Source organism: Dendrobates tinctorius, unplaced genomic scaffold, assembly GCF_039654945.1.
Source record: "Dendrobates tinctorius isolate UK_male_01 unplaced genomic scaffold, ASM3965494v1 ptg000062l, whole genome shotgun sequence".
In the NCBI taxonomy this organism is placed as follows: Eukaryota; Metazoa; Chordata; class Amphibia; order Anura; family Dendrobatidae; genus Dendrobates; species Dendrobates tinctorius.
Genome location: NW_027361730.1, coordinates 31318370 through 31344329, shown reverse-complemented (window position 1 = coordinate 31344329; position 25960 = coordinate 31318370). Strand labels below are relative to the sequence as shown.

At 42.4% G+C, this 25960-nt stretch overlaps 1 protein-coding gene across 2 annotated transcripts in view; it reads left to right on the top strand.

The window, feature by feature from the left end:
* Positions 1-25960, top strand: part of LINGO1 (leucine rich repeat and Ig domain containing 1) — a 531517-nt gene that overhangs the window by 367288 nt on the left and 138269 nt on the right. The window lies entirely within an intron of this gene.

Genomic DNA, 25960 nt, shown 5'->3' with positions numbered 1-25960 from the left:
GCTGTCCATTTCCTTGTGATCCTCCTTGAGATGGTTCTACTCCTTCATTGGAGTCCAGCTGTGTTTAATTAAACTGATAGCACTTGATTTGGAAAGGCACACACCTGTCTATATAAGAACTCACAGCTCACAGTGCATGTCAGACCAAATGAGAATCATGAGGTCAAAGAAACTGGCCAAGGCGCTCAGAGACAGAATTGTGGCAAGGCACACATCTGGCCAAGGTTACAAAAGAATTTCTGCAGTACTCAAGGTTCCTAAGAGCACAATGGCCTCCATAATCCTTTAAATGGAAGAAGTTAGGGACCACCAGAAGTCTTCCTAGACCTGGCTGTCCAGCCAAACTGAGCAATCGTAGGAGAAGAGCCTTGTTGAGAGAGGTAAAGAAGAACTCCAAGATTACTGTGGCTGCGCTCCACAGTAGGTAGATGGGAGAAAGTTCCACAAAGTCAACTATCACTGTAGTCCTCCAAAAGTTGAGCCTTTATGGCAGAGTGGCCCGACGGAAGCCTCCTCAGTGCCAGACATATGAAAGCCCGCATAAAGTTTGTTAAAAACACATGAAGGACTCACAGACTATGAGAAATAAGATTCTCTGGTCTGATGAGACAAAGATAGAACTTTTTGGTGATAATTCTAAGCTGTTTGTGTGGAGAAAACCAGGCACTGCTCATCACCTGCCCAATATAATCCCAATAGTGAAACGTGGTGGCAGCATTATGCTATGGGGGTGTTTTTCAGCTGCAGGGACAGGACGACTGGTTTCAATTGAAGGAAACATGAATGCAGCCAAGTACAGAGATATCCTGGATGGAAACCTTTTCCAGAGTGCTCTGGACCTCAGACTTGGCCGAAGGTTCGCCTTCTAACAAGACAATGACCCTAAGCACACAGCTAAAATAACAAAGGAGTGGCTTCAGAACAACTCTGTGACCATTCTTGACTGGCCCAGCCAGAACCCTGACCTAAACCCAATTGAGCATCTCTGGAGAGACCTGAAAATGGCTGTCCACCAACGTTCACCATCCAACCTGACGGAACTGGAGAGGATCTGCAAGGAAGAATGGCAGAGGATCCCAAAATCCAGGTGTGAAAAACATGTTGTATCATTCTCAAGAAGACTCATGGCTGTACTAGCTCAAAAGGATGCTTCTACTCAATACTGAGCAAAGGGTCTGAATACTTATGACCATGTGATATTTCAGTTTTTCTTTTTAAATAAATTAGCAAAAATTTCTACATTTCGGGGTTTTTTTCTGTCATGGTGGGGTGCAGAGTGTGCATTAATGAGAAAAAAAAAGAACCTTTTTGAATTTACAAAATGGCTGCAATGAAACAAAGAGTGAAAAATTTAAAGGGGTCTGAATACTTTCCATACCCACTGTATCTATCTATCTATCTATCTATCTATCCATCTATCTATCCCATATCTATCTATCTATCTATCTATCTTTCCTTTGTGTACAGTGGGGAAAAAAAGTATTTAGTCAGTCAGCAATAGTGCAAGTTCCACCACTTAAAAAGATGAGAGGCGTCTGTAATTTACATCATAGGTAGACCTCAACTATGGGAGACAAACTGAGAAAAAAAAATCCAGAAAATCACATTGTCTGTTTTTTTTTCATTTTATTTGCATATTATGGTGGAAAATAAGTATTTGGTCAGAAACAAGCAATCAAGATTTCTGGCTCTCACAGACCTGTAACTTCTTCTTTAAGAGTCTCCTCTTTCCTCCACTCATTACCTGTAGTAATGGCACCTGTTTAAACTTGTTATCAGTATAAAAAGACACCTGTGCACACCCTCAAACAGTCTGACTCCAAACTCCACTATGGTGAAGACCAAAGAGCTGTCAAAGGACACCAGAAACAAAATTGTAGCCCTGCACCAGGCTGGGAAGACTGAATCTGCAATAGCCAACCAGCTTGGAGTGAAGAAATCAACTGTGGGAGCAATAATTAGAAAATGGAAGACATACAAGACCACTGATAATCTCCCTCGATCTGGTGCTCCACGCAAAATCCCACCCCGTGGGGTCAGAATGATCACAAGAACGGTGAGCAAAAATCCCAGAACCACGCGGGGGGACCTAGTGAATGAACTGCAGAGAGCTGGGACCAATGTAACAAGGCCTACCATAAGTAACACACTACGCCACCATGGACTCAGATCCTGCAATGCCAGACGTGACCCACTGCTTAAGCCTGTACATGTCCGGGCCCGTCTGAAGTTTGCTAGAGAGCATTTGGATGATCCAGAGGAGTTTTGGGAGAATGTCCTATGGTCTGATGAAACCAAACTGGAACTGTTTGGTAGAAACACAACTTGTCGTGTTTGGAGGAAAAAGAATACTGAGTTGCATCCATCAAACATCATACCTACTGTAAAGCATGGTGGTGGAAACATCATGCTTTGGGGCTGTTTCTCTGCAAAGGGGCCAGGACGACTGATCCGGGTACATGAAAGAATGAATGGGGCCATGTATCGTGAGATTTTGAGTGCAAACCTCCTTCCATCAGCAAGGGCATTGAAGATGAAACGTGGCTGGGTCTTTCAACATGACAATGATCCAAAGCACACCGCCAGGGCAACGAAGGAGTGGCTTCGTAAGAAGCATTTCAAGGTCCTGGAGTGGCCTAGCCAGTCTCCAGATCTCAACCCTATAGAAAACCTTTGGAGGGAGTTGAAAGTCCCTGTTGCCAAGTGAAAAGCCAAAAACATCACTGCTCTAGAGGAGATCTGCATGGAGGAATGGGCCAACATACCAACAACAGTGTGTGGCAACCTTGTGAAGACTTACAGAAAACGTATGACCTCTGTCATTGCCAACAAAGGATATATCACAAAGTATTGAGATGAAATTTTGTTTCTGACCAAATACTTATTTTCCACCATAATATGCAAATAAAATGAAAAAAAAAACAGACAATGTGATTTTCTGGATTTTTTTTTCTCAGTTTGTCTCCCATAGTTGAGGTCTACCTATGATGTAAATTACAGACGCCTCTCATCTTTTTAAGTGGTGGAACTTGCACTATTGCTGACTGACTAAATACTTTTTTTCCCCACTGTATATATCTATTCTAGTCTAACCTATCAGTGTGATATTACTGTATGCGGCAGATGAATTGCCGACTTTTCAAAGGACACCGGTGCATAAAAATCAGTCAGCACTCGCATAGTCCTAGTGCTGTGCTATTTTTTTTCTCGCACCCATAGGCTTGCATTGGCAAGTCTTGGTGACAATCGCAGCATGCTGTGATTTTACACGCACGCGAATACGGCTGAGAAAATAAACGCTGATGTGAGCTGCCCCATAGAGTGACACTGGGCCGAGTGCTATGCAATGTTTTCTCGCATAGCACTCAGCCGTATTCTACGGTACTGTGACTCCGGCCTAATACTCAATATATATGGGGGGTCATGCTCTCTCTTCATTCCAGATGTATAGCTAAAGGGATTACAACATGTCCACTTTTTTCCTTTGGACGTGTATGGCAGATGTGCACGCTAACTTGATAGAGTGGGCTCATATAGCTCAAGTGCTGGTTGTATTTTAAGGGTTTGTTCACATTGCATCTTTTTCTGGCAGCCGAAATTAACTTTGTAAAGCAGAGGATGCTCCAAGGGAATCTCGTTTTCTTTGTAAATCCAAAGAGTTTTTTGCTAGTGTTTTCTTGAATGTTTTTTTTTGTGTGTGTGTTTTCCAGTAGGATTTTTTCTCTGACGTTTTCTAGACCTTTTTTATATGTATAAAGAAATTCAGAAAACGCTTGTGTTTTTCTCAGCACAAATGTTGAAAAAATGCTTAACCCCTTAGCGACAGAGCCAGTTTGCAGCTTAATGACCAGGCCAATTTTTACAATTCTGACCACTGTCCCTTTATGAGGTTATAACTCTGGAATGCTTTAATATTGTACTTCATGTTAGTGGTAAAATTTCTTCGATAAGTCTTGTGTTTATTTATGAAAAAAACGGAAATATGGCGAAAATTTTGAAAATTTTGCAATTTTAAAACTTTATATTTTTATGCCCTTAAATCAGAGAGATGTGTCACACAAATTTCTTAATAAATAACATTTCCCACATGTCTACTTTACATCACCACAATTTTGGAAGCAAAATTTTTTTTGTTAGGAAGTTATAAGGGTTAAAAGTTGACCAGCGATTTCTCATTTTTACAACAAAATTTACAAAACCATTTTTTTAGGGACCACATCATATTTAAAGTCATTTTGAGGGGTGTACATGACAGAAAATACCCAAAAGTGGCACCATTCTAAAAACTAGACCGCTCAAGGTGCTCAAAACCACATTCAAGAAGTTTATTAACCCTTTAAGTGCTTCACAGGAACTAAAGCAATGTGGAAGGAAAAAATTAACATTTAACTTTTTTTGCAAAAAGTTTACTTCAGAACCAATTTTTTTATTTTTACAAGTGTTAAAAGAGAAAATCGACCACAAAATTTGTTGTACAATTTCTCCTCAATACGCCGATACCCCATATGTGGAGGTAAACCACTTTTTCAGCACACGGCAGAGCTCGCAAGGGATGGAGCGCCGTTTGACTTTTTCAACGCAGAATTGGCTGGAATTGAGATCAGATGCCATGTTGTGTTCGGAGAGCCCTTAATGTGCCTAAACAGTGGAAACCTCCAACAAGTGACCCCATTTTGGAAACTAGACGCATTAAGGAACTTATCTAGATGTGTGGTGAGCACTTTAAACCTTCAAGTGCTTCACAGAAGTTTATAACGTAGAGCCGTGAAAATAAGAAATCCATTTTTTTCCACAAAAATGATCTTTTTGCCCCCAAATTTTTATTTTTACAAGGGTAACAGGAGAAATCATAACCCCACAGTTATTGTGCGATTTGTCCTGAGTACGCTGATACCCCTTATGTGGAGGGAAACCACTGTTTGGGCGCATGGGAGAGCTTGGAAGGGAAGGAGTGCCATTTTGGAATGCAGACTTTGATGGAATGGTCTGCGGGCATCATGTTGCGTTTGCAGAGCCCCTGATGGGCCTAAACAGTGGAAACCTCCCACAAGTGACCCCATTTTGGAAACTAGACCCATTAAGGAACTTATCTAGATGTGTGATGAGCACTTTGAACCTTCAAGTGCTTCACAGAAGTTTGTAACGTAGAGCCGTGAAAATAGGATCCATTTTTTTTCCACAAAAGTGATCTTTTCGCCCCCAAATTTTTATTTTTACAAGGGTAACAGGAGAAATCATACCCCCACAGTTATTGTGCGATTTGTCCTGAGTACGCTGATACCCCTTATGTGGGAGGAACCACTGTTTGGGCGCATAGGAGAGCTTGGAAGGCAAGGAGTGCCATTTTGGAATGCAGACTTTGATGGAATGGTCTGCGGGCATCATGTTGCGTTTGCAGAGCCCCTGATGGGCCTAAACAGTGGAAACCTCCAACAAGTGACCCCATTTTGGAAACTAGACCCATTAAGGAACTTATCAAGATGTGTGGTGAGCATTTTGAACCTTCAAGTGCTTCACAGAAGTTTATAACGTAGAGCCGTGAAAATAAAAAATCCATTTTTTTTCCACAAAAATGATCTTTTCGCCTCCAAATTTTTATTTTTACAAGGGTAACAGGAGAAATCATACCCCCACAGTTGTTGTGCGATTTGTCCTGAGTACGCCGATACCCCATATGTGGGGGGGACCACTGTTTGGGCGCATGGGAGAGCTCGGAAGGGAAGGAGTGCCATTTTGGAATGCAGACTTTGATGGAATTGTCTGCGGGCATCATGTTGCGTTTGCAGAGCCCCTAATGGGCCTAAACAGTGGAAACCCACCACAAGTGACCCCATTTTGGAAATTAGACCCCCTAAGGAACTTATCTAGATGTGTGGTGAGCACTTTGAACCCCCAAACGCTTCACAGAAGTTTATAAACGCAGAGCCGTGAAAATAAGGTATTTTTTATTTCCACAAAAGTGATTTTTTAGACCCAATTTTTAGACCCCCAAAGTTGGTAAATAGTGGAAACCCCTCAATTCTTGCTCCAGCCCTAATCCCAAGCCTAATCCCTAATACTAATTCTAACCCTAATCCTAGTTCGCCCTAACCCTAATTCTAACCCTAGCCCTAACCCGAGCCCTAACCCTAGCCCTAACCCTAACCCTAGCCCTAACCCTAGTCCAACCCTAACCCTAACACTTGCCCTAACCCTATTCCAACCGTAACCCTATCCATAGTCCAACCCTAGCCCAACCCTAACCCTAGCCCTCACCCTAGCCCTAATGGAAAACTGAAAAAAAAATATTTTATTTCATTATGTTGGCCTAACTAAGGGGGTGATAAACGGGGCGATTATGTACTATTTTGTTTATTTTGATCATAGAATCATAGAATCATAGAATCGTAGAGTTGGAAGGGACCTCCTGGGCCATCTGGTCCAACCCCCTGCTCAAAGCAGGATTCGCTAAATCATCCCAGTCAGATGTCTGTCCAGCCTCTGTTTGAAGACTTCCATTGAAGGAGAACTCACCACTTCTCGTGGCAGCCTGTTCCACTCATTGATCACTCTAACTGTCAAAAAGTTTTTTCTAATATCTAATCTGTGTCTCCTCCCATTCAGTTTCATCCCATTGCTTCTAGTCTTTCCTTGTGCAAATGAGAATAAAGTTGATCCTTCTACAATGTGATCAAAATGAATGAATGGAATCTGCCAGCCGGAGCCTGCAGATTCCCGGCGGGCGCACTGCGCATGCGCCCGCCATTTTCTCCGGATCCAAGATGGCGGCGCCCACCGGAGGACGCCGACGGGACAAGGGACCAACAGGAGGGGACCCTGGACCACGGAGAGGTACCGGGGGGATCGGGAACCCTAGTTCTCTCTCCTCTGATGTGCGATCACATCAGAGGAAAGAGAAATTTAATGCACAATCGCGGCTTTTTTTTTTTTTGCGGTCGCCGTTATAGGGTTAATAACGGCGATCGCAAAAGCGGGGTCGGTAACATCTGACCGATTCATGTTCTCTGGGGTCTCGGCTACCCCCGGCAGCTGAGACCCCTGAGAAAATCCGACACTGGGGGGCGCTATTCACTTTCTCCACAGCGCCGTGAATTAGCGGCGCTGTGGTTTTAGTACACTTAAATACCGCCGTTAAAAGGCGTATCGGCGGTCGCTAAGGAGTTAATAAACACCATTTTATTAGCCTTCTCATTGACTTGAATTGTAAAGTATGAAGCAACTTCCTTGTGAAAAATGACTGAAGAATGTACATTACTTCTTTTAAACACTTGGTGGCTTTTGAAAGCCTGCAGCTTTTAAAATAAGCTCAGAAGCCAGAACATATGAGCAGAAAGTAATACTGTTTGTGTATAGAAATGAATAAGTTCATTTTCTGAAGCACTTTTTAGGGATTTTTGCTGTTTTTTGGCACAAAAAATTGCAGAAAAATATGCAGTTTGGACATACTGTATCTTAAATCTGCATCGAAGAGTAACTGCTGTGATTTTATCTACGGTAGCTCTGATCGCAACAATTTAACCTCATAGATGCTGTCAAACATGACAGTGGCACTTAGGAGATTAGGGCGAGAATCACTTCCGAAACCTAAATCCCCCTCTTCCTCCTATGACAGGATCATGGGGTGCCAACAGGTTGTCAATTTTTACAGTAAGGGCTCATACACATACACGAGAATTTTGGACGAGTCTTGCACGTCAATACCCGGCACTCGGATTAGAGCGTTCAGCTGCATGTGTTTCTGCGAGACTCGTCCAAGTTTCTCACATGTGAGTATGAGCCCTATTGCAGTGTATTGTATCACATTTTTACAGTGTATCAAAATATCACTGGTTCATGTCCCTTATGGAGACTAATAAAAAATGTAGAAGAAAAAAAACATTAAAGAAAACAAATGAGTTTAAATCATGATGGTAATGTCAATGGAAAATCTAAAAAATACAAAAAATTATCATATTGGCATCACTGTGTGCAATCTAATAAAATATAGAAATATTTATCCCATCTGGTCAACACCAAACAAAAAATAATTCAAAATGGCGGAATCTGTGTTTTTTGGTCACATCAACTCCCCAAAGAAATGGAAGTTAAAGACAATCAATAAGTCATATAGACCACAAAATCATAGCAATAAAATCTATAGCTCACCTCACAAAACATCAAACCCACTTGTAACTCTGTCAATTTAAAAATAATAATAAAAGTTATGGCCTTCTGAATATGGCAAATTGAAGTACTGTAATTTTTTTTCAGGGTATTCTTTTTTACATTATAACCAAAATAAAATCTCTACAAATTTGGTATTGCCGTAATGTACCGACTCCTAGAACAAAATGACTAGGTCATTTTTACAGCCAAGTAAATGTTGCAAAAATAAAAGTTCAGAAAATAACAGTAGAATTGCTGTTCTTTTTTTTCAATTCTACCTATTTGGGATTTTTTTTCTTGGTTTTTAGTGCATTATATTGTAAAATGAATGATGTAATTGAAAACTACCACTCATTCCACTAAAAGCAAGCCCATACATGGCTTTTTAAATCGAAAAATAAAAAGTTATGACTCTTGGAATAAGGGGGGGAATATCGGAATAGCAACGACACAGAAGCAAAAAAATAATCATGCGGTTCAGGGAAGTAAGCTGGCAAAGATTTATTCACCTCCCATCATTATGAACGTGTGCATGTGTATGAGGTTGTCGGAAAATAGCTGTATTCCAATGATCATTTTTCTGATCTGTATGGTCAGCTGTATGCATGTTTTTTATTTCTCATCTTAATTGAGCACGTAGCTTTTTTCCTTCTTCGTGCACGACCCGTAACTCTCCCTCTCAGCATTTCTCCCTGTGCCAACACTTAGCGCATGCAAAGATAAAAGGTGACGGTAAGTATTTTACTGTTGCAATGTATTTAATCTACAATTCCCTTCGGTTGGACCTGGGCCAAGCAATTAAGAGGAGGAATACGGTCATAGAGAATAAGTTTTGGCCAAGAAGATCGTATAAAGGTTTTTTTTTACTTGGGATGACTGGCTTGTTCAGGACGCAGAAGCTACTCATGGAGGAAGAAAAAATATGACAGATAATTCCAATATTATACTATTAAAGAAAAATAAGATGACTTAGGTCAGTGAAGAAAACACGTTATATTCTGGGGCTAATGTCTGATGTGACATGATTGATGAGGTGTCTTTGATTTCAAGGGACATCACAGTTATCAAGCTGCTTACTTTACTTTATTGGATTTTTCTCGGTAGCTCTGTCTTTGCTGAGAGCCCTGTGTTCCTACTTTCTCATGCAGTGCCTCGTTCCTGATGCACCCTCTCCAGCTCTTCGTCTTCTTGCCCTCTGGCTGAGTGTTACATACTGTGACAGCTCTGGCTGGACGCAGTCATATAATTTACATCACTTTGCTGATCTCCCTCTCCCCTTTCTTTCATTCTTTATAGGCCAGATGGGATGGTCAGTCTGCTTCCTTCTACCCCCTCATTTGTATCCTTGTCTCTATCCTGTCCATCACAATATGTAGACCTATCTCATCTGCATCGGCTCAGTCTCAACCATAATTCTTTCTTTCTCATTAAAACATTTAATATACATCAGCACAACGCAATTACCAAACATGTAGCAAGCAGGTTTTCTCATTAATTCTATCATTGCCACATTAACAGATATCATAGCTCACAAGAAAGAGCTAAAATAGCTCTACTCTAGGCAACAGCATAAAAACCATAGCAATATGAGGCCAGGCAGCCATGTATATGGGAACAGAGTAGGGTTAGTGATGGGGAGGTGAAACACTTAGTCCTGGCCTATAGGAAATCTGTCACGGTGTTTAATGTAATTAAACCAAAAACATGGCCATGTAGCTTATAGAGTTTTCTGTATACCTGTATTTGTCGCACAGTGATGTGCCAGAACAGAGAAAATCTGGTTAAAAAGCATATGCAAATGAGTCTGAAAGTGCATTAAGGGGGAACCCATGACCAGTAAGTGAGCTGACCCACCACAATATTTCCAGGCTGGCGCCACCCTTCTCTGTTTCTGTCTGAAGTCCGTTTTTCAGGGATTCAGATTTAACCCCTTGCCACATTGCATAAATCCAGTGTGAACAGGGTCCAACTTCTGTGCCATTATACAGCTCTGGCAAAAGTTAAGAGACCACTGCAAAATTTTCAGTTTGTCTGATTTTTCTCTTTACAGTTATATTTTTGAGTAAAATGTAAATTGCTCTTTTATTCTATAAACTACTGACAACATGTCTTCGAATTTCCAAGTGCTAAATTTTGCATTTATTTTCTGAAAATGAGAAATGGTCAAAATAACAAAAAATGCAGTGCTTGTAGACCTCAAATAATGCTAAGAAAACAAGTTCATAATCATTTAGAAACAACAATACTAATGTTTTAACTCAACAAGAGTTCAGAAATCATTATTTTTTGGAATAACCATGATTTTTAATCACAGCTTTCATGTGTCTTGGCATGCTTTCCACCAGTCTTTCACACTGCTTTTGGGTGATCTTATGCCACTCCTGGTGCAAAAATTTAAGCAGTTCTTCTTTGTTTGATGGCTTGTGACTATCCATCTTCCTCTTGATTACATTCCAGAGGTTTTCAATGGGCTGCAGGTCTGGAGATTGGGCTGGCCATGGCAGGGTATTGATGTGGTGGTCTTTCATCCACACATTGATTGACCTAGTATAGTGTTTACGGTGAAACTACGTCAGAGAGTGGACCCTCTGGATCGCGGATCCGGAGCCCCTGGGCCGAGCACGCCAGGTGAAGACCGACCCCTATACAGGGATCGTTTGGGGCAGGGCCACAGAGGACGGAGGCGCGACAGCCGGAACCAAGAGGGACGGCTCCACGAACCTAAGGGGGCTCGGGAGACGGAGGACTGAGATACAAACGGGGACCGGAGGCACAGAGGGAAGCACAATACGGGAAATGGCAAAAGGACGGGCCAGGACTGACAGGAGCCAGAGGAGAGGGGCACAGAGGATAGAAAGGAAGCAGCGCCTGGAGAGGCCGGGGAAGGGCAAGACAAGGGGGCCGAGTACGGCAGGGAGGCAGAGCCTGAGAGCCCTGGCGGAGAACAAGGCAGAGAACAAAGAACTACAGGGATACTGTAGTGGCCAGAGGGTGCAGATACTACACAATCATCAGGCGTCCTCCTAACAGCGAGGACGCCTGAAATATACTAACCCTCGGAAGTGCGTCCACAGTCCAGCCCCTCAGCGCCGCCCACCGCTGGAGAGAGAGAGCGGGAGGGGTGTGCACGTGGTAGGGGGCGGGTGCCAGGAGCCGCAGTGAGGACGAACGTGCGACGGGCACGCGCCCGGACGGGAGCGCGCAGGTAAGGGAACGCTGCGGCGCGCACAGCCGCAGGAGGGGCATCGGCGGGCATGGTGCATTGTCCTGCTGGAAAAACCAGTCCTCAGAGTTGGGGAACATTGCATAAGCAGAAAGAACTGTTTTTGTAGGATAACCTTGTATGCGGCTTGATTCATACATCCTTTGCAAAGGTTAACCTGCCCAATTCCAGCCTTGCTGAAGCATCCCCAGATTATCACAGATCCTCCATCAAATTTCACAGTGGGTGCAAGACACTGTGGCTTGTACGCCTCTCCAGGTCTCCGTCTAACCATTAGACGACCAAGTGTTGGGCAAAGCTGAAAATTAGACTCATCAGAGAAAGATTACCTTACTCCAGTCCTCTATGGTCCAATCCTTATGGTCTTTGTCAAACTTCACCCTGGCTCTCCTTTGCTTCTCATTGATGAAAGGCTTTTTTCTAGCTTTACATGACTTGAGCCCTGCCTCTAAGAGCCTGTTATGAACTGTTCTTGCCATGCACTTCACCCCAGTTGCTAGTTGCCATTCCTTTTGTAGGTCACTTGATGTCATCCTGCGGTTGCTGAGTGACATTCGAATAAGATGACGGTCATCCCGGTCAGTGGAGAGTTGTTTTCACCCTCTGCCGGTCTGTAGCTTTGTTGTCCCCAATATCTGCTTTTTGACCTTGTTGTAATGGACAGCCGTCTTAGAAATTTTAAGGATGGTGGCAACATGACGCTCACTGTATCCCTCTGCTAGTAAAGCCAAAATTGAGCCCTTCTTTTCCTCACTCTTTCTTTTCAAATCCTTTGGCATGGCTAAAAGTTATTTTTCCATTCCTATTACTTTTGGGATGATACTAGCACATGTTTTGCCATCCATCTTGTCCTATTGCAAGAGGATTGTGAACACCACAGCAGGGTTTTTTTTTATACTTTCTTTCATTAAATAAGATTTGGTTCAGGTGATCACCTAATCAGAAGCACATTAACCCCTTACCTACAATGGACGTAATATTCAGTCCATGTGACCCTGGACCTAATTCCCATGGACGGAATATTACGTCATAATGATCAGCGGCGCCCACGTGGTGAGCGCCGCTGATCGCGGCCGGGTGTCAGCTGATTATCACAGCTGACACCCGGCACAATGTGTCAGGGGCGTTCACGGACCGCCCCCGACACGTTAACCCCTTGCACACCGCGATCAAACACGATCGCGGAGTACCGGGGGTTAAAGAGAAGCATCGGCAGGGAAGGGACTCCCTCCATGCTTCCCTGAGCCCCCACAGCAGCACAGTGTGCAGCGCTGCTCCGGGGGGGCTCTATCCCTGCAGGTCCCCGGATCCAAGATGACGACGGGGACCTTCGGAGGCCTGCAGGGAGCTGGCTTCCTCATTGCCTGCAAAGCGCAGGCATGAGGAAAGCCTGTGCAGTGCCTGTGACAGACGGCTGATCAGCGATCTGTCACAGGACAGTTATGTCCCCCCTGGGACAATGTAATAAAGTTAAAAAAAAAAAAAAAGTGTAAAAATAATTTTTTACAAAATTGCTAAATTAAAAAAAAAATATTCCCTAATAAATTCATTTTTTGGAAATAAAAAAACCAAAACAATAAAAGTTCACATATTTGGTATCGCCGCGTCCGTAACGACCCGCCCTATAAAACTGTCCCATTAGTTAACCCCTTTAGCAAACCCCTTAAAAAATAAAAATAAAAAAACGGAGCAAAAATAATGATTTATTATCATACGGCCGAACAAAAAGTGAAATAACACGCGATCAAAAAGACGCATATAAATATCCATGGTACCGCTGAAAACGTCATTTTGTCCCGCAAAACACGAGCCGCCACAGAGCATCATCAGCAAAAAAATAAAAAAGTTATAGCTCGCAGAATAATGCAATGCAAAAATAATTATTTTTTATATAAAATTGTTTTCATTGCATAAAAGCGCCAAAACATAAAAAAACAACCTAAATGAGGCATCGCTGTAACCGTACCGACCCGAAGAATAAAAGTGCTTGATCAATTTCACCGCAAGCGGAACGGTGTAAACGCACCCCCCAAAAGAAATTCATGAAATGCTGTTTTTTGTTCATTCTGCGTCCCAAAAATCGGAATAAAAAGCGATCAAAAGATGTCACATGCCCGAAAATGATACCAATAAAAACATCAACTCGTCCCGCAAAAAATAAGACCTCACATGACTCGGTGGGTCAAAATATGGAAAAATTATAGCTCTCGAATATGTGGTGATGTAAAAACTATTTTTGCACAAAAAGCGTCTTTTAGCGTGTGACAGCTGCCAAAAATAAAAACCGCCATAAATAGTAAATCAAACCCCCCATTATCACCCCCTTAGTTAGGGAAAAATAATAAAATTAAAAGAAAATGTATTTATTTCCATTTTCCCATTAGGGTTAGGGCTAGGGTTAGGGCTCGAGTTAGTGTTGAGATTAGGGTTAGGGGTGTGTTGGGGTTAGGGTTGGAGTTATAATTGGGGGGTTTCCACTGTTTGGGCACATCAGGTGCTCTCCAAATGCAACATGGCGTCTGATCTCAATTCCAGCCAATTCTGCGTTGAAAAAGTCAAATGGTGCTCCTTCCCTTCCAAGCTCTGCCAGGCGCCCAAACAGTGTTTTACCCCCACATATAGGGTATCAGCCTACTCAGGACAAATTGCAAAAGAACTTTTGGGGTCCAATTTCTCCTGTTACCCTTAGGAAAATAAAAAAATTGGGGGCAAAAATATCATTTTTGTGGAAAAAAATGATTTTTTTATTTTCACGCCCGGGCGTTATAAACTTCTGTGAAGCACTTGGGGGTTCAAAGTGCTCACCACACATCTAGATAAGTTCCGTGGAGGGTCTAGTTTCCAAAATGGGGTCACTTGTGGGGAGTTTCAATAGTTTAGGTACATCAGGGGCTCTCCAAACGCACATGACACCCGCAGACCATTCCATCATAGTCTGCATTCCAAAACGTCACTACTTCCCTTCCGAGCCCCGACGTGTGCCTATACAGTAGTTTTCTCCCACATATGTGGTATCAGCGTACTCAAGACAAATTGGACAACAACTTTTGGGGTCCAATTTCTCCTGTTACCCTTGGGAAAATAAAAAAAATGGGGAATAAAAGATCATGTTTGTGGAAAAAATAGGATTTTTTTATTTTCATGCCCGGGCATTAAAAACTTCTGTGAAGCCCTTGGGGGTTCAAAGTGCTCAACACACATCTAGATAAGTTCCTTAGGGGGTTTAGTTTCCAAAATGGGGTCATTTGTGGGGGGTTTCCACTGTTTAGGTACATCAGGGGCTCTCCAAAGGCAACATGACACCAGCAGACCATTCCATCAAAGTCTGCATTCCAAAACATCACTACTTCCCTTCCGAGCCCCGACGTGTGCCCATACAGTAGTTTTCTCCCACATATGAGGTATCCGCGTACTCAGGACAAATTGGAAAACAACTTTTGGGGTCCAATTGCTCCTGGTACCCTTGGGAAAATAAAAAAAATGGTAACTAAAAGGTCATGTTTGTGGAAAAAATACGATTTTTTTATTTTTACGCCCGAACGTTATAAACTTCTGTGAAGCACTGGGGGGTTCAAAGTGCTCACCACACATCTAGATAAGTTCCTTGGGGGGTCTAGTTTCCAAAATGGTGTCATTTGTGTTTTTTTTTTACTGTTTTGGTACATCAGGGGCTTTCCAAACGCGACATGGTGTCCGATCTCAATTCCAGCCAAAAACGTCAAATGGTGCTGCTTCCCTTCCGAGCTCTGCCATGCGCCAAAATAGTGGTTTACCCCCACATGTGGGGTATCAGCGTACTCAGGACAAATTGCACAATAACTTTTAGGGTCCTGCTACCCTTGGGAAAATAAAAATTGAGGGTGAAAAGATCATTTTTGTGGAAAAAATATGATTTTTTAATTGTACGGCTGTACGTTATAAACTTCTGTGAAGCCCTTGGGGGTTAAAAGTTCTCACCACACATCTAGATAAGTTCCTTGGGGGGTCTAGTTTCCAAAATGGTGTCATTTGTGGGGGGCTTCCACTGTTTTGGTACATCAGGGGCTTTCCAAGCGCGACATGGTGTCCGATCTCAATTCCAGCCAAAAACGTCAAATGGTGCTGCTTCCCTTCCGAGCTCTGCCATGCGCCCAAATAGTCGTTTACACCCACATATGGGGTGTCAGCGTACTCAGGACAAATTGCACAATAACTTTTAGGGTCCTGTTACCCTTGGGAAAATAAAAATTGGGGGTGAAGAGATCATTTTTGTGGAAAAAATATGATTTTTTAATTGTACCGCTGTACGTTATAAACTTCTGTGAAGCCCTTGGGGGTTCAAAGTTCTCACCACATATCTAGATAAGTTCCTTGGGGGGTCTAGTTTCCAACATGGGGTCACTTGTGGGGGGTTTCCACTGTTTAGGTACATCAGGGGCTCTCCAAACGTGACATGGCGTGCGATCTGAATTAAAGCCAATTTTGTATTGAAAAAGTCAAACGGCGCTCCTTCCATTCTGAGCTCTGCCATGCGCCGAAACAGTGGTTCCCCCCCACATATCAGGTATCAGCGTACTCAGGACAAATTGCACAATAACTTTTCCAGTCCAATTTCTCCTGTTACCCTTGGTAAAAGAAAAAGAATTGAACCTGAAGTATTTTTTTTGTGAAAAAAAGTTAAATGTTCATTTTTTTTTTAAATATTCAAAAAAATTCCTGTGACGCACCTGAAGGGTTAATAAACTTCTTAAATGTGGTTTTGAAGGGGTGCAGTTTTTAGAATGGTGTCACTTTTGGGTATTTTCTATCATATAGACCCCTCAAAGTGGCTTCAAATGTGATGTGGTCCTTAAAAATAAAATGGTGCTGTAAAAATGAGAAATCGCTGGTCAACTTTTAACCCTTATAACTTCCTAACAAAAAAAAATTTGGTTCCAAAATTGTGCTAATGTAAAGTAAACATGTGGGAAATGTTATTTATTAAGTTTTTTGTGTGCCGTATCCCTGTGATTTAAGGGCATAAAAATTCAAAGTTGAAAAATTGCGAAATTTTAAAAATTTTCGCCAAATTTCCATTTTTTCACAAACAAGCGCAAGATATTTGAATGAAATTTTACCACTGACATGAAGTACAATATGTCATGAGAAAACATTGTCAGAATCACCGGGATCCATGGAAGCGTTTCAGAGTTATTACCTCATAAAGGGACAGTGGTCAGAATTGTAAAAATTGGCCCGGGAGTTAACGTGCAAACCACCCTTGGTAGTGAAGGGGTTAAGTAGAATGAGGTGTACTCTTGTTGAAATTCAACTGACACTGGAATGGAATGGCTGTCAGACATGTAGAGAAGCTGGTTTTTATAAAACTGTGGAGTGGTCTCTTTTGCCAGAGCTGTATAACAGGTAGAAATTAGAAGCTCTCTCACAAAAATCAGAGTTGATCTATAAGGAGACATATATATTAATGCACCTTGAATTTCAATTCATTCAGAAAAAATAAAATTGAAGGGAATCACTGGTTGATTGTAAACCTTATTTAGAGGGACACAACAGCAAGCATTTAAAAAGAAAGTGATCTAAGGGGTAACATTTCTCCTTGTAGAGAGGGACATGCCTGGCATGATATTGTGAAGGGGTTTATAAGCCATGCAATGCCCCTATGGGAAATTAAATATGCAAATTGTCTCTTAATAGAGGAAGAAGACTAGAACTCTAGTACCACCTATGGGACTGCTACTTCCAGTAGGTGACACTAGAGTTCTTGCCCTGTTCCTCTCTGACGAAGAAATTTGTTTAAAAAGAATGTATAGCATTTCACAAATTTCAATGAGTTTTCCGTACAATGCATGAGTGTGTAACAGAGGTTAGAAGGTATCATTTTGCTCTTAAGACAATCCTACATAAATCCCACCCAATAAGTGGATGTGAGCTGAGATAGACCCACTCTATCTCAAAGCTGAGAGCCTGCTACTAGACAAGAGTCCATACAAACCTCTGAAGCTAAATCAGGGGTGGGGAACCTTTTTTCTGTTGAGAGCCATTTGTAAATTTTGTATGAATGATGATCTAAATAATCAGCATAAAAATTGACCTGCTATATTTGGGCTAACAATTGTAGTGTATAGAGTTGAGCGAAACGGGTCGGCCAAATTCAGAATTCGCTGACTTTGGCTAAAGTCAGGTTTCGCCTGTCGAAACCCGACCATAGCGTGAGGTCGGCCATGAGGTCGCTGACTTGAGCGCCAAAGTCGCGTTTCTCACAATGCTTCCTGCGCCTTTTCTCAGCCAATTATCAAGGACGCACACTGTGGGCAACGCGATTACATAGGCAGCGGCCCCCACCATCTTAGAGAAGGGCATCCAAGTGATTGCCTGGCTTTGTGTGGCGTCACAATGGCTATAAAAGGCCGTGCCCACCGACCGCCATCTTACTTCTGCCGATCTTAGCATAGGGAGAGGTTGCTGCTGCTCGTTCTCAATAGGGAGAGTGTTTAGGTAGGAAAAGAAAAAAAAGTGCTTCTGTTGGTAGCGATTTTCACTGTACAACACAACAGTTTGTGTGCAGTGACAGGGGAGGATATATTTTGGTGCATCAGCTCTGTTGGTGATTAGGCTGCCTTATAAGGCTCCCTGATAGCTGCATTGCTGTTTGCACACTGCTGTGCAAACTGCTTTTTTAAAAGCAAAAATACTTTTATTCCTTTTCTCTACACAGTTACCAAGCGTTCATTTTTTCACACTTTTGTGTGCAGCAGCGCTGGTGGTTATTAGGCTGCCTTATAAGGGTACCTGATAGCTGCATTGCTGTTTGCACACTGCTGTGCAGACTGCTTTTTTCTTTTCCAATAATTTTTATTGAACATTTATACAAATAAGAAATGAGGGGAGTGGGACGGGGAAAGGGTGAAGAGGGGGGGAGGAAGGGGGAAGGGTAATAAGGAGAGGACCACAAGGTCCAAACAGGCTCTATATAGTGTCTACATTAAACATGTAATCATATAGTCATACAATCATACAAACATGTAATCAGATGGTTTGAAATCGGTTTGGTGCACATTAATAAACTAGTTCAGTGCTTTGGATATGTTTCCAGCCACTTCGCCCATTTCTTGGCATATTTGTTGAAATAGTCATGGATAATAGCAAACCTATACTCATATGTTTTGTGTAAATTTATTTTATTTATCACATCAGAGAAAATAGGAGGATCTGAACTTTTCCAGTGGTAGGCAATTTCATTTTTGATGACCAGAAATATATGGATTATAATAGCTCTCATAGAGGGGTTTATATTTTCTTGTCCTAGGGACAGGAGTGCTAGCTGCAGAGTGAATATGATTTTGCTCTTGTAAATTTTGTTAATCAACTTACCAGCTTGGGTCCAAATGTGTTTGATTTTGGGGCACTGCCAAAACATATGAAGCAAGCTCCCATGGCGGCAGACTGCTTTTTTCAAAGCAAAAATACTTTTATTCCTTTTTTTCTGCACAGTAGTTACTGAGCGTAAATTTTTGCACACACCGTATACAGGTGTACGCTCCTCACACACTACTGTGTACCAGCTGGTATCATGGACAAATACATGCTATATGTGTGTGACTCCGTAAAAAAATACACGGAGATTAACATTTTTCCATACATATACCGTATAGAGGTGGCCGATTCTCAAACAGTATCGGATATCTGCTGTTCTTATTACGGTCACATCTACACAGAGTCAGCGTGTGTCTGTGAGACTCTCTAAATACATATACGGACATTTCCAGTTCTCCATACACCATATTGAGATATCTGATTCTCAAACAGTATCGGATATCTAGTGTTCTTATTACAGTCACATCTACACAGAGTCAGCGTGTGTGTGACATTCCGTAAATACATATACGGACATTTCCATTTCTCCATACACCATATTGAGCTGTCCGATTCTCAAACAGTATCGGATATCTGCTGTTCGCTTTACGGTCATCTACACAGAGTCAGCGTGTGTCTGTGAGACTCTGTAAATACATATACGGACATTTCCATTTCTCCATACACTGTATTGAGCTGTCCGATTCTCAAACAGTATCGGATTTCTGCTGTTCGCTTTACGGTCACATCTACACAGAATCAGCGTGTGTCTGTGAGACTCCGTAAATACATATACAGACATTTCCATTTCTCCATACACTGTATTGAGCTGTCCGATTCTCAAACAGTATCGGATATCTGGTGTTCTTATTATGGTCACATCTACATAGAGTCAGTGTGTGTCTGTGAGACTCCGTAAATACATATACGGACATTTCCATTTCTCCATACACCATATTGAGCTGTCCGATTCTCAAACAGTATCGGATATCTGCTGTTCGCTTTACGGTCACATCTACAGAGTCAGTGTGTGTCTGTGAGACTCCGTAAATACATACAGTTGTGGCCAAAAGTATTGACACCCCTGCAATTCTATCAGATAATACTCAGTTTCTTCCTGAAAATGATTGCAAACACAAATTCTTTGGTATTATTATCTTCATTTAATTTGTCTTAAATGAAAAAACACAAAAGAGAATGAAGCAAAAAGCAAAACATTGATCATTTCACACAAAACTCCAAAAATGGGCCAGACAAAAGTATTGGCACCCTCAGCCTAATACTTGGTTGCACAACCTCTAGCCAAAATAACTGCGACCAACCGCTTCCGGTAACCATCAATGAGTTTCTTACAAAGCTCTGCTGGAATTTTAGACCATTCTTCTTTGGCAAACTGCTCCAGGTCCCTGATATTTGGAGGGTGCCTTCTCCAAACTGCCATTTTTAGATCTCTCCACAGGTGTTCTATGGGATTCAGGTCTGGACTCATTGCTGGCCACCTTAGAAGATTCCAGTGCTTTCTCTCAAACCATTTTCTAGTGCTTTTTGAAGTGTGTTTTGGGTCATTGTCCTGCTGGAAGACCCATGACCTCTGAGGGAGACCCACCTTTCTCACACTGGACCCTACATTGTGCTGCAAAATTTGTTGTTAGTCTTCAGACTTCATAATGCCATGCACACGGTCAAGCAGTCCAGTGCCAGAGGCAGCAAAGCAACCCCAAAACATCAGGGAACCTCCGCCATGTTTGACTGTAGGGACTGTGTTCTTTTCTTTGAATGCCTCTTTTTTTCTCCTGTAAACTCTATGTTGATGCATTTGCCTAAAAAGCTCTACTTTTGCCTCCTCTGACCAGAGAACATTCTTTCAAAACGTTTTAAGCTTTTTCAGGTAAGTTTTGGCAAACTCCAGTCTGGCTTTTTTATGTCTCGGGGTAAGAAGTGGGGTCTTCCTGGGTCTCCTACCATACAGTCCCTTTTCATTCAGACGCCGATGGATAGTACGGGTTGACACTGTTGTACCCTTGGACTGCAGGGCAGCTTGAACTTGTTTGGATGTTAGTCGAGGTTCTTTATCCAACATCCGCACAATCTTGCGTTGAAATCTTTTGTCAATTTTTCTTTTCCGTCCATATCTAGGGAGGTTAGCCACAGTGCCATGGGCTTTAAACTTCTTGATCACACTGCGCACGGTAGACACAGGAACATTCAGGTCTTTGGGGATGGACTTGTAGCCTTGAGATTGCTCATGCTTCCTCACAATTTGGTTTCTCAAGTCCTCAGACAGTTCTTTGGTCTTCTTCCTTTTCTCCATGCTCAATGTGGTACACACAAGGACACAGGACAGAGGTTGAGTCAACTTTAATCCATGTCAACTGGCTGCAAGTGTGATTTACTTATTGCCAACACCTGTTAGGTGCCACAGGTAAGTTACAGGTGCTGTTAATTACACAAATTAGAGAAGCATCACATAGAATCATAGAATCGTAGAGTTGGAAGGGACCTCCTGGGCCATCTGGTCCAACCCCCTGCTCAAAGCAGGATTCGCTAAATCATCCCAGTCAGATGTCTGTCCAGCCTCTGTTTGAAGACTTCCATTGAAGGAGAACTCACCACTTCTCGTGGCAGCCTGTTCCACTCATTGATCACTCTAACTGTCAAAAAGTTTTTTCTAATATCTAATCTGTGTCTCTTCCCATTCAATTTCATCCCATTACTTCTAGTTTTTCCTTGTGCAAATGAGAATAAAGTTGATCCTTCTACAATGTGACAGCCCTTTAGATATTTGTAGACAGCTATTAAGTCTCCTCTCAGTCTTCTCTTTTGCAAACTAAACATTCCCAAATCCTGCAACCTTTCCTCATAAGACAGGGTTTGCAGACCGGTCACCATTCTGGTCGCTCTTTTCTGAACTTGCTCCAGTTTGTTGATGTCTTTTTTAAAATGTGGTGCCCAAAACTGGACACAATATTCCAGATGAGGTCTGACCAAAGAGGAGTAGAGGGAAATAATGACTTCACGTGATCTAGACTGTATGCTTCTGTTAATACATCCTAGAATTGCATTTGCCTTTTTTGCTGCTGCATCACACTGTTGACTCATATTCAGTCTGTGATCTATTAGTATACCCAAGTCTTTTTCACATGTGCTGTCACTTAGCCCTATTCCTCCCATTCTATATATGCTTTTTTCATTTTTATTGCCCAGATGTAGTACTTTGCATTTCTCCCTGTTAAAAACCATTCTGTTAGTTGCTGCCCACTTCTCCAGTTTATTTAAATCTTTTTGAATCCTCTCTCTCTCTTCTCTAGTATTAGCTATCCCTCCTAGCTTTGTGTCATCAGCAAATTTAATCAGTTTACCCTCAATTCCTTCATCTAAATCGTTGATAAAGATGTTGAACAATACAGGGCCCAGGACAGAGCCCTGTGGTACCCCACTTGAGACATTCTTCCAACTGGATGTGCAGCCATTTACGACCACTCTTTGGGTCCGATCACTAAGCCAGTTATGAATCCACCTAACAGTTGCCTTGTCCATTCCATACTTAGTCATTTTTTCAATAAGGATTGTATGAGAGACTTTGTCAAATGCTTTGCTGAAGTCAAGATATACTATATCTACAGCATTTCCTTGATCCACCCAATCAGTGATACCGTCATAGAAGGAAATTAAGTTAGTCTGACATGACTTATTAGTTAGAAACCCATGCTGACTCTGTTTAATCACTTCATTCTTATCCAGGTATTGACATACATGTTGTTTAATAATTTGTTCAAAGATCTTTCCTGGTATAGAAGTCAGACTCACCGGCCTATAGTTGCCTGGGTCCACCTTCTTCCCCTTTTTGAAGATAGGAACAACATTTGCTCTTCTCCAGTCTTCTGGCACTTCTCCTGTTCTCCAAGAATTTTCAAAGATTATGGAGAGGGGTTCAAAAATTTCTTCTGCTATCTCCTTCAGTACTCTGGGGTGTAATTCATCTGGACCTGGAGACTTGAATTCATTTAGGTTAGCTAAGTGTTTCCTCACTATCTTTCTGTTTATAGATATCCTGGATTCTTCTATTCCCTTAATAGGACAGTGAATAACAGTTGATGTTGCATTTCCTTTCTGAGAGAAAACAGATGCAAAATAGGAATTTAAAAGTTCAGCCTTCTCAACATCCTGTCTTACCATTTCATCATTTTCATCCTGTAAAAATCCTATAGCATCTTTGACTTTTCTTTTACTTTTGACATATCCCCAAAATCCTTTATTATTGCTTTTGACATCTCTTGCAAGCCTCAGTTCATTTTCAGCTTTAGCTAATCTGATTTGTGCCCTGCAGGTTCTGCAGACAGCATTATATTCTTCTTTAGATATGCCTCCCTCTTTCCATTTTATAAACATTTTTTTCTTCCTTTTAAGCATGTGCTTAAGTTCTGTGTTCATCCATCCTGGTTTCCTTAAATGCTTCCTATTCCCTCTTTTCGGAATTGTTAACAACTGTGCTTTGAGAATTTCATTTTTCAAGATTTCCCATCCTTCCTGGACATTTTTGTCTTTAAGGATATCCAGCCATTGGATCCCTCCAATTCTCTTTCGGAATGATTTTTCGAACATGATTTTTCGAACATTGCCAATACTTTTGTCCACCCTCTTTTTTATGTTTGGTGTGGAATTATATCCAATTTGGCTTTAGGACAATTCTTTTTGTGTTTTTTCATTTAAGACAAATTAAATGAAGATAATAATACCAAACAATTTGTGTTTGCAATCATTTTCAGGAAGAAACTGAGTATTATCTGACAGAATTGCAGGGGTGTCAATACTTTTGGCCACAACTGTATACGGACATTTCCATTTCTCATTAAACCGTATTGAGCTGTCCGATTCTCAAACAGTATCGGATATCTGGTGATCTTATTACGGTCACATCTACACAGAGTCAGCGTGTGTCTGTAAGACTCCATAAGTACATATACGGACATTTCCATTTCTCATTACACCGTATTGAGCTGTCCGATTCTCAAACAGTATCAGATATGAGCTGTTCTTATTACGGCCACATCTACACAGAGTCAGCATGTGTCTTTGAGACTCTCTAAATACATATACAGACATTTCCATTTTTCCATACACCTTATTGAGATGTCCGATTCTCAAACAGTATAAGATATGTGCTGTTCTTATTACGGTCACATCTACACAGAGTCAGCGTGTGTCTGTGAGACTCTCTAAATACATATACGGACATTTCCAGTTCTCCATACACCGTATTGAGCTATCCGATTCTCAAACAGTATCGGATATCTAGTGTTCTTATTACAGTCACATCTACACAGAGTCAGCGTGTGTGTAACATTCCGTAAATACATATACGGACATCTGGTATGGTGGAAGAAGCCACGGACGAGGGCAGTGGGGCGCAGCTGGTACTGATGGTGGTGGTGGGGCATCGGCTGGTTCTGGCAAAAGCACAATAGCAGCTAAGGCAGGAAGTGTTGAGCCTGCATCATCGTCTGGCACAAGAAGGCTTTTAAGGTTCCCTTTTCTGGGAGTAGGTAAACCGCTTTTAAAGCTGGAGCATCAGGAACAGGTTTTGGCTTACATTGCTGAAACAGCCTCCTGCTCTATTGCCTCCTCATCTGAAGTTACAAAAACTTCAAGCACAGAGTCGTCAGTGCAGGCTTCTGGTCAGGAACAACACCTTTCCTTGTGTCCTTCACCCACACCAAAAGTGAAGGATGCCGCAGCACACACTTCAGATTACTCCATTGAGCTCTTTTCACATACCATTCCTAGGTTATCACGTCAAATCCTGAATTCCCCAGTCCAAGATGAATCTGACATGGAGGGCACTGATGCACAGCCACTGCTAGATGATTCCGCTGGAACATTCACCCACAGCACTACATTGCCCTCGCAGTCTACTGAGCCTGAATCAGACCCTGATGAAACTCAGGTGCCCCTTCCCGTATACTATATCACCTTACACGGTGACACAGAGAAAGATGCAGATGACATTGAAGACGACGTCATGGATGACCCAGTTGTTGACCCGGATTGGCATCCATTGGGGGAAGAGGGTGCCGGTGACAATAGGTCAGACTCAGAACAGGAGAAGGATCCGCAGCAGGCATCCTCATCGCAGCAGCGGTTATCCGGCAGGCCCGTAGCTGTCAAAAAACTTGGTAAGAAAACTAAAAGAGTTGCAGGACAGCTTGGCCAGACGGTCAAATTAGCACAGCGTGCAAGCCCTGAAAATGTGTACCATAGTAAGAAGAGTGCAGTGTGGCACTTTTTTTAACAAAATCTTACTGAAGACGCAAAGGTTATCTGTAAGAAGTGCCGAAGGACCTTTAGCAGAGGGAAAAATCTACAAAATTTGAATACCAGTTGACATTTAACCAACACGCACTTGCAAGCGTGGACGGACTACAAAAACCTCAGGTAGCACATGTACACCTGCTCCGACTGAAGTTAGCCGGCAACGCTCCATCGCTTCCCCCACTGTAAGGCCACCGCTAAGCACACCACCATCAAGAAATGTTGAGGTGTCGTCGGTAGGCCAAAGCAGTAAGGGAATCACAATATTTTCGCGAGGAAGCACTGAATCTAGGCCATCAACACCCTCACCATCACCAACCCCTTCTCAGTCCATCAGGTCCAACGCTAGTTCCCCCATATGCAGCTCTCAAGTCCAGCTCACCCTACCAGACACTCTCATTAGGACAAGAAAGTACTCATCCTCTCATCTGCGTACACTGGCTTTGAACGCCTACATTGCCAAACTGATCTCATTAGAGATGATGCCCTTCCGTTTGGTTGAAAGCAAAGCTTTCCGAGAGTTCATGGCCTACGCTGTCCCACGCTATGACCTACCCAGTCGGCACTTCTTTTCTCGAAAAGCCATCCCTGCCCTCCACTGGCATGTGAAAGACCGCATTGTCCATGCACTAAAACAGTCAGTGAGTGGAAAGGTGGACCTCACAACAGATGCATGAGCCAGTAGGCATGGCCAGGGCCGTTACGTGTCCATCACTGCTCACTGGGTTAATGGGGTGGATGCAGGCTTCACAGGGGACAGCGGCGGTGGAACAGTGCTGCCTAGCCCATGGTATAGGAAACAATTGGCTGTAGGCGTTCGACCCTCCTCCTCCTCCAGAAATGAAAGCTCGTCGATAGAGCGCAGTCGCACGAGCACTCCATCCACATCTGTCAGTGTTGCACATAAGGTGTCCCACTATCGAACAGCTAGTGGTAAGCGGCAGCAGGCTG